Here is a 14937-nt window from a genome sequence, read left to right as displayed (position 1 = left end):
CAATCCAGTCCTCGGGACTCCCCAACAGTGCATGGTTTGCAGGCAACCTCAGCTATGCACAGGTGGGGTAATTAGTGTCACTTACCTAGCTGAGACACTGATTACCCCACCTGTCCATAGGTGAGGTTGCCTGCAAAACATGCACTGTTGGAGAGTCACAAGGACAGGATTGAGAAACACTGTCATATGGTGTGCTACGAGCATTTTTCCTTTTTGTGTGCTGTTGCCTTGTAGGAGGGGTCGCAGCATGAGGGGAGAGCGTGGCCACACACTGGCGGGGAGGGGGGACAGTCACCCCGCCCTCACCTCTGGCTCTCCCCTCAGAGCACCCCCTCCAGCATCAATCAGTGGCAGCAAGCACACATACCTTCATGCGTTCCATGTTCTAGAGATTCATCTCTTTAAATGTCTGACGCTAATTCCTGTTTAAACAGAAAGTAGCATGAGGCACTTAGAGATCGTACCTCCGCCTGCTGCCACTGATTGATGCTGGAGGAGAGTGCTGAGGGGAGAGCCCGAGGTGAGGGGGGGGAACTGTCCCCCCTCCCCGCCGATGTGTGGCCATGTTCTCCCCTCATGCTGTGACCCCTCCTGCCCCCCATAACGGGGCATCCAAATCTTTGTAGGGGGGGCCTGGTGATTTCTAGTTACGCCCCTGCTGCTTGTATGACTGGCTTGTTTGTTTGACGGTCAAGCTCTGTAAGCAGAAAAAAAATCACAGAGGCAGAACTCTGCATTTATGTGCTATAATGCATGATTATTCATTAATCAGAAGTGACTGATCAAATAATCTAATCCTGTAAAAAAAAAAAAATCCCATAGTGCTCAAAGACTTTACAAATGCTTGATTATTTGCATGTAGCATTCATTCCTACATACACAATTGAACTTATGGTTCACTTGATTCAACGAAACTGGGCCAGTGTGTGATTGAAGGACAACTGAAGGGAGGATATGGAGGCTGCCATATTTATTTCCTTTTAAGCAATACCAGTTGCCTGGCTGTCCTGCTGATCCTCTGCCTCTAATACTTTTAGCCACAGACCCTGAACAAGCATGCAGCAGATCAGGCGTTTCTGACATTATTGTCAGATCTGACAAGATTAGCTGCATGCTTGTTTCTGATGTTATTCAGACCCTACTGTAGCCAAATAAATCAGCAGGATGCCAGGCAACTGGTATTGTTTAAAAGGAAATAAATATGGCAGCCTTCACCAGCCTCTCACTTCAGTTGTCCTTGAAGAGGATCAATCAAATGACAGAAAACTCCTAACAGACACCGTTAGATTGGGAGTTGAGGACAACAACTGTTCTTGCTCTCTGCACCTAATTATTCATGAAGGAAGAAGAACATATTGGATTGGTCTATACTGCAGAGAACACCTGCCAGGCTTAAAGTGAACCCGAGGTGAAAATAAACTGAGTGATAAGAGATCTATTCTCCTACTCCTGAAAATGACTTTTTTAGATATCTCATGGTTTTATTTAATATTTAAACGTTTACAAATTAGATTAAATGTTATATTGTCTCTGCTCAATGGCAGTCTCTTAAGTGTCTCAGAGTTAAAACACATGAACTACTGACCTTTTTCAATGAGGTTTACTATATTGCCGACAAGACAGAAGGTGACACTTGCATGTCTGAAAATTAATTCTTTCAGGCAACAAAATTTAAAAAAAAATGAAAACAGCCTTGTTTTTATTAAGTTTTTCACTGTACATACACATGTTTATCTCAGCATGTCACATGTCACCTCGAGTACACTTTAAAAAATTAGGTTTATGGACATTGAATTACACAAAAGATTTGTGCAGCACAAATGTACGTGCTTATTTGCAGCATTATTTAAGCATTGGTGTAACTTCACTGTAAACAAGCAATTTTTTTATGCTTACACAACAAAAATCCATTTTGGCAGATCATTCAAAGAGACTGACGTTGGATGTGGGTTTGATATTTTAAATTACAAAACGATGTACCGAACGGTTCACCAGCGAATGGTTCCCGGTGAACTTCGGTGGTTCGCGTTCGCCTGCCAAAGACAAACTTTCCCGGAAGTTCGATTCGCCCCATAATGCTCTATTGAGCAGAACTTTGACCCTCTACATCAAAGTCAGCAGGCACATTGTTGCTAATCAGACTGCACTCACTCCTGGAGCCCCACCCCCCCTTATAAAAGGCAAGGTCCTTGTGCCATTTGACTCACTAGTCTGTCTACACTAATTAGTTAAGGGACAGCTGCTACACACACTCTGCTAGGGAGAGTTTAATTAGCCTCTTGTAGGCTTACTCCACTCTCCTCCCTCCACCCTTCTACCTATTCCCTCCTACCTCCTACTGGAGGGAGGAGGGTCTCATCTGCCAGGGAATTACAGTATTTCAAAAGCCAGCTTACATACCATGGCTGGGAATTGAACCCAGGAGTGTATGGTAGGTAACTAACATATCCATTATACCACCAACACTACTAGCTGAAGCTAGCCTAGCATGTACCATTTATGCTCAATCCAAAAGAAAAATTAGACAAGACAAATAACATTTATATCACGCTTTTCTCCTGGCAGACTCAAAGCACCAGAGCTGCAACCACTAGGGCACACTCTATAGGCAGTAGCAGTGTTAGGAAGACTTGCCTAAGGTCTACTACTGAATAGGTGCTGGCTTACTGAACAGACAGAGCCAAGATTCGAACCCTGGTCTCCTGTGTCAGAGGCAGAGCCCTTAACCATTACACCATCCAGCCACTGCTTAAGGATTTGTAGCCAGGCATGGCCTTGCCTTTTGTGTTCAACAGTTGTCCAAAGAGAACCCCAGATAGCCAGGTAGATTCATCTCTCTCTCTCTCTCTCTCTCTCTCTCTCTCACTCTCTGTCTCTCTCTCTCTCTCTCTCTAGTAGGGATGGTCACCGCTTTCCACGGAATTGTATTTTTGAGCATAAATGGATTGAGCATAAATGGTACAGCATGTAGTGTTGGTGGTACAGTGGCAGGGAGGAGGGTGGAGGGAGGAGGGACTCCCTCCAGGTATTAGATCTTTTGAAATATGTTTAATATCATTTTTCCAGCCAGTAGAAATTTTTCTAAATTTTTAAGTTCGGCTCCCCATTAAAGTCTATTGCGGTTTGCAAACTTTTTCGCGAACTGAACTTTCCGCGGAGGTTCGCGAACAGGGAACCGAAAATCGGAGGTTCGCAACATCACTAGTCTTGGGGTTATCCTTTAATTAGGCTGCTTTCACAGTGGAACGTTACAGGTGCACGTTAGAGCATCCTGTAATGCACCCTACCGCACAGTAATGAAAAATCAATGGGCTGTTCAAAGTGCCCACGTTGCGTTACAGTGTAACGCTGCAGGTTCAATGAAAGTGCAGCATTCTGTGCGTTATAGGTGGTTTTAGCTGCTTTAGACTGTTTGCACATGCTCAGTAAGGGGAGAGTCCCTATTGTTCCTAGCCACATGGCTAATTAATATTCACTGCACTGTAGTGTTGTCCAGACCATGAACGATTCGAATCTTTGATCCGGATCTTTTTTGTGAGTCAAATCATCCAGGTCATCACAATGAATGATTCGGTTCACAGTGGATGTCTGGAAGAAACAGGAACTGCAGCTTCTGTTTACTCTTCAGGAGAGCCATGGCTACATTCAACTTGCTGTTTGACTACTTTATCTAACACTGCTCTATTAACTCTTTAATGCAAAATTTAATAAATAAAAAAGTGCACAGGCAGGTCTTCAAGTGGTACTGGTACAATGTGTATTTCACCATGTTATAGTTCATAACGCTTTTTAGTTCCATTTGTTCACCAGCATCTTGTCTTTTTCTCTTTACACCCTGACACTTTAAAGGATACATCCAAGCTAATAAAAAAAAAAGATCCACTTACCTGGGGCTACCTCCAGCCCGTGGCAGCCGTCCTGTGCCCTCACCGCAGCTCCAGTGGCTTCTCCGCTGGCGCAGCCTCGCCAGGTCGGGTTCCTGGGCGGCTTCTTCTGCGCTCCACTGCGCGGATCACGTGGTCTCTCCGACGTCATCAGAACAGTACTGCGCAGGCGCAGTAGTTCTGGGCCTGCGCAGTACTGTCCTGATGACGTTGGAGAGACCTCTTGACCTGCGCGGTGGAGCGCAGAAGAAGCCGACCCGGCTTCTTCTGCACCAGCGGAGAAGACCGGAAGCCAATGGAGCTGCGGTGAGGGCGCAGGACGGCTGCCACGGGGTGGAGGAAGCCCCAGGCAAGTGGATCTTTTTTTTTTTTAATAGCTTTGGATTAACCCTCTAGAGTGACAAAACTTGCCAATCAAACTAGCTAGAGAAAGACACACACACACATAAAACACACATTCACACACACACACTCATACACACAAATATATATTATTTAGTTCTAAATTTAATATGCAGATAAAACAAAAAAGAAAGAGAAGCATGACTATATGTTCTCTTCAAAAATGAATTTCTTTCAGATAGGCTGATATTATTTATAAACAATCATTTTTCTTCCAACTTGTTCTCCCAGTCTCAAATGTAAATCTACGCAAACAAGCAATAACAACTCATTTATGAAATTCAGGAATTGTACACTTGCTTCTCCTTAACTTCCACTTTCCCAAACAGAAAGATAATTTAGATGAAAAAGCCAAGCAAATAGGAGAAAATACATCTTTAATAATGGTTACAACAAAGCACAAATTGACAGGATGCACACACCAGACACGTATTCCAGCAGCACAAAAATAAGTTCACAGCATGCTCCGTTCTTTATTTTTTTACATGCAGTTTCTTCAAAAAAATAAATACTGACAGGCTGAAAGGATGAGGTCAAGGGTGTGCGCTGGAGTAATGACAGTGATTACAACAGAGCTTGCACCATTTTTGCTCACTTTTCCAATACAAAACAAAAAACAGCATAAAGGTTCATAATTTTCTCCCTTTGAAAGGCACTGATGAGTGCCAGGAATTAAGTTCAATAGTCGTTCCTTCTGAATGCGAGTCTGATTAGACAGATTGTCTGCCTGTCTCTTCCATTGGTTCTAGCGTCGGTGGCAGTTTCAAACCAAGCCTCTTGTTGCTTTTACTTTAAATGTGAACAAAAGCAACAACTAAGGTGATCAGAAAGAGATTGCTGAAGAGAAAAATACAGAGGACAAATATCTTGCAATATAAACAATTCTTATTGTTATCAATTCTGAACATTACTGTTGAATGTAAAAAAAAAAAATACAATAAGGAATAGGATGTGGCAGATGGGTAACTAAGGTCTCAAAGCAAATGTTAATCTCCAGTCAATTTACATGATAGTTTATGATCGGATTGGGTGAAGATCTGATGTCTATACAGCTGTCTCCAATCCTATGAAGTCTTCTGAGAGGGAATCGCAAACAACTGGGTGGTCATTGTGATATATTTATTTTATATTATTGTAGCTCTTTTGTATTGCCTCCAACTCATCTCCTTATTCCACAGTGTGCAGGAGACTTGCGCTTGCGCAGTAGAGCGGGCTGACAGCGATCGGCTATTTCCGCCTATCTCCAAGCGGAGGGCCGATACTGCGCTGCGCTGGAGCCGTGAAGGTAAATATTTACATCCCCGCTGTTCGGGGAGCTTTATCGCCGCCGCCGTGGGACAGAGGAGGATGGGGGAAGCCTCAATAGTATCCGGAGGCTTCCCCCACCCCAGGTGAATACCCCACAGGGGAGGTTTTTCTCAATACAGGTTTTCTTTAAGGGGAGTGAATGGGGTGGGGAAAAGGAGGGTGGTAGGAGGGAACATCGCCATAAGTCTGTCTCTTCCTGTCTGAAATGTAAAACTCAGATTTTTCAAGGAGTGACAAGGACACAAGGACAGGGCAATGAGGAGAGGAACGGATAACATTTTAAGCTGTTCCCATTGGTCAACTGTCACTAGACTGGGCCTCACTAATCATTCATCATTATCACTTGACTGGAAAGAGACAATTGACCAGTTCAGTAAGGAAGGAGAGGGACAGGCACAATCTTTACAACCCATGCCCAAATCTCACTCCAGAAATAGTTAAGGCTGGTTCACATTGGGCGCTTGCCCGCCGCTTTCCGGCGATCGCGTTCAGGTCCGCAATCGCAATTTGGTAGCAAAATCTCATGATTTCAACGCGATTTGCACTTGTGATTCCCGTCAATAAAACGAGAATCACAGCACAATCGCCCCAAAGACGCTGCATGCAGCGCATTTGCAATTGCTCAAAATCGCAAATGCCACAATGTGAATATATCCATAGGGATACATTAGTAGCAGCGCTTTGCTGATTGCCGGCGATCAGCAAAGCGCTGAAAAAGCGGCAAGTGTGAACCAGCCCTTAGACACTGGGTTACTTTTAAGCAAACTCTAGGCTCCAGGTTGCAATGAAGGAAGGATGGGCAAGCACTTAACGTGTATGCAGCAAACCAGAGCTGGGGTTCACAAGTTGTCCCAACCAACTGCAGGGTGCCAGTCACCCTAATGGATAAAGAAGGACATGCTTAACCTCTAGGTCAGCAAGCTGTACAGTATGGAGAAGGATAAGGAGTTTGAAGAACTTTATACCGTCAAATAAGGGAGTCCATTAGTGACACAAATGGCAAAGGATGGGACGCCCAGGCAAGTGAGTGGCAGAGTCGTATGGCTAACAGCTGTTCTGCGCTGGAATGTGCTTGCTACCAGCACAAAACAGCTGTCAGACTGATAACTCTGCCACCTTAGACAGCCACTTGCCTGGGCTTCCCAACCCTTTCCTTTTATGCCAGTTATGGGCTGCCTTATTTGTGGGAATTAAATTATCTTAACGCTTCGTCCTAAAGACAAACTACTTACACATTGTCATTCAATCCAGCAGATGGAGCTTTCCGACAAATTGTAATTTCTTATACTTCGTGTTTTCCTGAGTAAAAAGAAGTAGAATGTGCCAGACTAACTGATTGTACTTTTGCTTATTCTTGGCAGTTTATACTATAATTGTGCACACACTTGCAAAGCTATCTGGGAACCGCACTACCTAGCTATTACCAAACAGGAATGGCTGCCTAGCTCCTGTTAAATATTCTCATCATCACCATATGTGATCTCTAATTGCATGTGTATGTAGGGATTCATGCTGTGATAGATAATGTGTATCCTTAATTGCTAAACGGTATGCACATACTTTTGGCAGCACTGTATATGTGCCTCCTATTACAGGAGATGTCCTTGGATTGAACTTACTAACTGTTGATGATGTGTTGATTCCAATGCTTCGGCAATGCTGAACTGCATGTAAGCTGTGCTAAACTCTTCTGGCGACTTGGCCAGCTGCGTTCCCATACCTTTAGCTTTGCATAAACGAACCTTGCTTTTCTTTTTACATTTTTGAAGCTGAGCTGTAAGGGAATGGACTTTTTGTTTCCTTTGTCCTGCTTTGGTCTTGGCAACATTCATCAATCTTGGAAAATATGCCAAGAAACATTTTTTTACTGAACTGGAGAGAAATTACTTTTTTTATTTGGGAAGCAGCTTATGCAGTAAACAGTTTGATGTAAATATCTTATTGGATGGTGTTTATTTTGCTAAGCTTATTCCGACGATATGTTAAGGGGATATGCTTTTATATGACATACGCTAATATTGATTTTTTTTTCTTAAAGTTGTCAATAACTCTTTTATTTTCTAAACTTTTGTGAATATTTGGCTCATTTTATTCCACATTTGTATGCTTCAGAAGCTAGAGAACTAAGCGGCCAGTCGTGTGCAGAAGCGCGCACCTCATGGGGCTACAGGAAGCCCCAGGTAAGTATATATACACCTATTAATGTCTCAGGTTTCCTTTAATATTGGAGAACACTCCTGTTTGTGAAATGGAGAGAGCAGGGGAGCATCAAGCAAACACAGTAGGTAACATTAATGAAGGAGGAAGATGGAGTGTGGTACTCATGATCAAACAAGGTTTTCAGTTTGCCCAAATGTTTTTCTGCTTAGTGCATTCGTTGTGTTTCCCGGTGAATCCACATATAGGAGATCTGTATCTGGCTGAAAGTGACAAGTCATGGGAAGTATCTTCTCAAATCTTGAATTGTGAGAACTTGTGGCATATCTCAGTATCAGAAGGCTAATTTTTCATGAGAACATCGTAACAGCGATCACACAACATGAAGACCTCAGTCCTCTGGGAACATCTTCTTCTCATTCTTCCTTGAAGTGGTAAGAATGCTGGGCACCATGAGGTAGACTGTGACTTGTTGCCTTTGAAATAGATTATGGACAACAAAATCACTAGTCTTCCACACAGAGTCAGCTGTATCTTCTCATTCCCAAAACTTGCAATATGACTTTTCTGTGTGAGACTTACCACTGGACAGATATAAAGTTAAGTACGAACAACATGATGTTTCATTGGATTAAACACTACAAACAGATAACATTTGTAATTTATACCTTTGTACTTTTTTATAAAAAAAAAATTGGCCACTTTTTGTTTTAATATTTTCAAATTTTCCATAATGACTTGCCGGGGCGTTTTTTCTGTAATCACCCCTCCTCCTCGTGCCCCGTGTGTGCTGGCTTCCAGAGTATGGCCACACCCCCTTGCAGACCGGTGCCATGGCACTCTCTGTATCCAAGATAGAGAGTGCCATGGAAGTGCCAAAGCATGTCTTTGAACACGGGGCCTAGGGCAGTGAGTTAGAAAAAACATCCAGCAAGTCATTAAAACGTTTTATGAAAAAAGGACACATGCAATGTTTATTTTAGTCTGTATAGTACCACAATTTGCATTCTCCTCACAGTTAGCAATTTTCTCAACACAGCAGGTGAACTACAAGTTCCAGTGGAGTTATAGTACTTATCAGCAAGTCCCAGCAGTCCCAGTAGCAAGCTTTTAGGCCTCCACAACCAGCCGTAAAAAGGGTACAGGGAAGAGCAGTCACACCCAAAAACGTGAATCTTTTTGGGCTTTAGGGGAATTACCGTAAGCTCAACTTTCCAAGATTGTGGTTGCGTGACCTAAACACAGGACATTCCCTGTTTATCCCCCTCTATAAGTCAGGGTACCTGACCTAAAAACAGGGCCATAGATGGTATCAACTTCCTTGACGGAACACAACTGACCTCCTTTTAACATTCTTCACTTCACGTGATAAGCAGGCAGTCCTCTTAATAACAAGTAGGTGACTCTCCACTGACTGACCCTTCTGAATAGATCTCCTCTGGGGAGAGATAAACACTTTGCTGAACATTCCCTATCGCTCTCCATTCCCCTTGATAAGGCAACAATTACAGGCAATTATCTTGCTAAAGGCCCACACACGTCTGATTTTTGCGAACGACGGGTCGTTTGAACGGCCCGTCGTTCAGTCGTCCACACGCCAAATCGGGCGTGTGTACAGACTGTCGTTCGCGTGATAAGACTGAGTTTGAGCGATCCACCCGGCAGACCGCTCAAACTCAGTCTTATCACACGAACGGCAGTCTGTACACACGCCCGATTTGGCGTGTGGACGACTGAACGACGGGACGTTCAAACGACCCGTCGTTCGCAAAAATCAGACGTGTGTATGGGCCTTAAAACAGGAAAGATACTACACTTTGTCTGCCCCTCTGTCTTAGAGATATACACATAGCTGAACAGGGCAACACAATATGGTTAAAACAGCAATCAAAGTAGTTATTGTGTGTCTTTTCTGAACAGGTCAGTTTTAAAAGACAAGATGGAGCATGTGAGGCTTCACAGGCGGGTATAGTAATAATTACAGACCAGAAATAACCTGTGACAGGGAGATTGCTAAAAGAAATCTCAAATTCTACAGCAATACAAATCTCTTTAATTTCTTACCTTACGGCACAGGCATTATACACAATACCGATCTACATTTTACTACTTTTCCCTTTCTTTTTTAAACGTCTACTTATTCTTTCACGTTCACTGCAAATTTATGCGGAAATGACTTGTGACTGAATGATATAAGGTGGTTTATTCAGAATATCTTTGTCTCTGCATCTCCCCTTGTCACAAAATTATCCATTTAATAAACTAAATGAAAGTTTTACACAATGGTTAATTAAAATTCACAAGAAAATGCATTTAATTTGACTGCATAATAAAATGTCATATACAGCTCTGTCACGACATGTATGAAAAAAAGCTCAAACTTCCTCTCAGGAGAGAATTACCTATGAATGATTTAATACTTTTATACTGAGCTTTTTTTTTTTTTAGATGAATTCATATTTTTTTATATCTTCAATGTGAAAATGGCAGTTTATGGTCGGACTAGAATTGTTACTCCTTTCCCTCAATAAATATATATTTTATTATGAACATCTTTCTCCTCGTTCCAGCGGTCTCTGGCGACCATGCACTGCCGCATACAAAAGACCTGCACTGTGTGAAGCTGATCTCTGGGTACACGGAAACACGTCTTTGCAGCAGGAGCTGGCTCATGGCCATACTGAGTGACTGGAAGCCTCATTTATAAACCTGGGCTGAAGAAAATCCTCTTCTTGTTTCACCCATTGCACTGGAAATATGGAATCATGAATATTTTGAGAGATGATAACGGTAGCAAGAATTGTACTATACATATGTTGCTCAAAGGTAACCTGAACCGAGTAAAATTATTTAAAATAAACACATGATGTACCTGCAAATGAATATTACATACTTACCTCGTTGTCAGTTCCTCTCAGAAGCTCACCATTTTCTTCTAGCCATGATTCCCTCCAGTTCTGAAAAGATGTTGTCAGAACTGAAATATATTAGTTGCTGTCAGTTATATATCAGATGCTGTCAGTTATACCTGATAGGACAACTGATAAGCAAGGTAATGTCCAGGTTTTCCTATGGCTCAAGTGGGCGATATTACAGTTTGATAGGGTGCTGACCAGGAAGCTGTTATGGGGTAATGGCCATTTTCAAAATGGAGGATGGAGAATTCCATTGATCACAGTGGACAAACAGGACGCAGGAGAGTAGAAGGAGATTGAGGAGTAGACTACACAGGAGGTAAGTATGACCTGTGTATGGTTATTTTGACTTTTAATTTTCAGTTCAGGTTTGCTTTAAAGGAAAAGGGGGGAATCAACTGATGAGATAAACATTTGTATCTATCCTTCTTCTCACAAAAATGACTTTTTTTTAGATATTTCACCGTTTTATTTTGCATTTAAATCTACTGTTTAAGTTTTTACTGTTTTCATTATCTCTGCTTAATGGCATATTGATTGAAATATGACAGTGCTAAAATCTATGAACTATTGACCCTTTTTCTCTCATTCCTGTTTTCAGAAGCCATTTCCTGCTAGGAAAGTGTATTATGGCTGTAATTCCTTATCAGTGAGGGTTATGCTATAGTCTGACCCAGTCCTGACGTGGGCAGAAACTGTCACTTGCATATCTGATGTATAACTCTATCAGGCAGAGTTAACTGTCACTTGCATATCTGATGTATAATTCTATCAGGCAGAGTTAGAGTGTGCTATTTGAGTTATTTGTGTGCTTGGCACTGTACATACACATGTCTATCTCATCATGTCACATGTCACCTTGTGTATCCTTTAAAGGACTTCCGAGGCCAAATAAAAAAAAAAGTTACATACCTGCATCATATTTGAAGGCACGGAGGACGCCGTCCGCGCCCTCCGTGCTGTTCTGCCGGGTCCCCGCGCGCAATAGCCCCCCAGGCCAACTCCCGACCTCACTGCCCGGGTCGGGCTCTCCTGCCTCTACAAACATGGCCGCATGAGCTGGCCGTGGCTGCGCAGTCCGCATAGCCGCGAATGCGGCTGTGCACCTATAGGGCCAACCCCCCAATCCACGCTACAGGAAACAGCCTGTAGCGTGGATCGGGGGTTGGCCCTAGAGCTGCGCAGCCGCATTCGCGGCTATGCGAACTGCGCAGCCGCGGCCAGCTCATGCGGCCATGTTTGTAGAGGCAGGAGAGCCCGACCCGGGCTGTGAGGTCGGGAGCCGGCCCGGGGGGCTATTGAACGGCGGGGACCCGGCAGAACAGCACGGAGGGTGCGGACGGCGTCCTCCGTGCCTTCAAATATGATGCAGGTATTTAACTTTCTTTTTTTTATTTGGCCTCGGAAATCCTTTAAGCATAACTTGCTATATGATAGGACAATCATATTCATTGAAAATGTTTTTGCCTGATTTACTGAGGGAAGCTCTTGTTTCAGCTTTTTATCTAAGTTGGTAATACACAGGTGTTCCTGCTCTGAGTGGCTGAGATGAAGTGACAATTGAGTGAGCCTCTGGAGGATGAGTCCATGTATGCAGAGTAGAAATTTTGCACTTCTGGATTCCAGTTAAATTAGGTCTACACCCTGACAGAAGCACAATGGTGCATTCTTAGCCTGACCCGCCACAGTGGCAGTTACACTAGCATCCTTGTGCCTCTGTGGCTGCAACCATGGTTCTTCCACTGCTGGGGACAATGAAAACCCTCCTTGGGGAGAGATTCCAATTGGTTTGTTTCAACCCAATGGGGAGCCACAGCAGTATTCTGTTAAAGAAGTGCATCACTGAATGAAGCAGGAAGAGGAAGTGACACGCATGGCCATTGCAGGAGGCTTCTCCAGAGGGGTCATAGCATGGCTTTGTTGGAAGTCCTCTGGCCCCATGCATTTTATAGCGGCAATACCAGGGGGAGTTTGGATAAAACAAGTGGCTGGTAAGTGTGCTGACACACTCAATTGTTCGTGGGTTTGCTTAAAGGCATACCAATGAGAGGTGCTCGGAGTCCCTTTAACTATCCCTCAGAGGGGCTCACAATCTAATCCCTACAATACATCCATCACAGGCATAGGTTAATTTTAGGAGAAGCCAATAAATGTATCTGTATGTTTTTAGGGTTGACCCGTTAGATTAGTTTGATCCGTTGGCTTCCGATCCGATAAACAGACCATTTTCAATGTAAATTTTAACCCAACCTCAAGGTGGCCACACATGATATAGTAAAAAGATCCAATTTTATGTAAATTCAATAAAAACGATCAGTTGTACAGCAAAATCAAACATTTTTCTTTTATTCGAGTGAGAAATTTAATTACCTTATTGGTTTTTATTAACATATGTCGATCAGGAATGGTAGATTTTTTTGGATTAAATTTTATGAAAGTTGAATGACGTAGGATAGACTGTCAATTTCTTAAATTATAGAGTCAAACATTTTTTTTCATAGTTTTCAAACATTTTATTTCAGAATTGGGAAAAAATTAAACATGTGTGATACATTGGTTCGATTTTTCAGAGGGTACAATCAATCAAAAAAAATTGACTGTAATTCTTGAATTAAAAAGAACTATAAAGAAATGTATCGCGTGTGGCCACCTTTAGACATGCACGCATCCTACCTGGTTAACCACAGTGCAGAAAACCAACGTTTTTATAACCCAGGATGTGAAACATATGACTCCCTCTATTCTGAGCCCTCACTTATCACAAGCAGAAACGTGACAGATTATAGCAGAAGTCCAGCCACCAGACTACACAGTTGTCACAATTGCTAGAAAACATTATTTGAGTCCTTTGGCAAGTCTAGAAAATAGTATCTGGTTGCAGACTGAACCAAGGTCATAACCTTAAAGAAAACCTGAACTGAAAATTAAACCTGAAATAAACATACACAGGTCATACTTACCTCCCATGTAATCTACTCCTTAATCACTTTCTCATTTCCCACGTCCTGTTTGTCCACTGTGATCAAGGGAATTCTCTGTCCTCCATTTTGAAAATGGTCATTACCCCATAACAGCTTTCTGGTCAGCACACTGTTAAACTGTCATATCGCCCACTTGAGCCATAGGAAAACATAGACATTGCTTGGCACATCAGTTGTCCTCTCAGCTATAACTGACAGCAACTGATAAATAACTGACAGCAACTAATATATTTCAATTCTGACAAAATGTTGTCAGAACTCGAAGCGATCACTGTCAGAAGAAAATGGTGCGCTTCTGAGAGGAACTAATAGCAAGGTAACTATGTAATGTTCATTTGAAGTTACCTCATGTGTTTATTTTAAATAATTTTACTCAGTACAGGTTCTCTTTAAGGTTCTGTGTACACTAGAATTTTTCAAGCACATCACAAACACATATATTCAACACTGTTGGGACAAGTTTGGAATGCGTTTGTTCTGATCCAACCATTTACCCAGTTCATAACAATCAGGACTCTAAACTCAACAGATACGGACAGTTAATATTTGGAAAAATACAAATGCAAACCAATCACAATTCTGAACCCATTTTAAAATGCTGGCTAACAATATTCTGCAGGTCTCAGCCACCATTCAAACTATGGGCCTGATGCATGAAGCAGGTGTAAAATTGTCATGCGCAGACAGCCGGTACTAATGGCAGGGCAGCAGCGTCTGTACCCTAAGTCATGTGCACACTTCCAGACAGGAAGTGCGTCACAAGACTTCGCCAGTATGCACATGCGCACCACACCGCTACTGCAACAATCTACTGTAAAAAGATTGTAGCAGTGCCATTGACTCCAATGCAATAGTGCGCCAAGCTTCTGCATGTACAGAAGCACTTCTGTTACATTGTATTGCACCGTGAGTACTGAGACCTGTCTCATTGACATTCATGGCCACTGAGGCTGGGGAGCAGCGGGGGAATGGAAGGGAGAGCACTGCAGCGCTCTAGTGTGAAAAGGAAACAAATATGGCAGCCTTCATATCCCTCACCTCAGGTGCCCTTTAACCATTTGGGGACCGGCAGCCTAACCCCCCTTAAGGATCAGGCGAATTTGCATTCGGGGAAGGGGGCGCATTTGGAGGCCTTTGTGTGGCCTGGTGTCCCCCCTGTATGCAGCAGCCTTTACTCACCTTCCTGGCTCCAGCGATGAGCCGCTGTGGACCCCTCCGCTCTCGCAGGCATCCCTGCTTGTACTGCCCGTCAGTTCCAGGTCGCGGCTTAATGACGTCATCAAGCCAGGA

Source organism: Hyperolius riggenbachi, chromosome 3, assembly GCF_040937935.1.
Source record: "Hyperolius riggenbachi isolate aHypRig1 chromosome 3, aHypRig1.pri, whole genome shotgun sequence".
Taxonomy (NCBI): Eukaryota; Metazoa; Chordata; class Amphibia; order Anura; family Hyperoliidae; genus Hyperolius; species Hyperolius riggenbachi.
The sequence above is the reverse complement of the archived record's forward strand: the minus strand, read 5'-3'. Positions refer to the sequence as shown.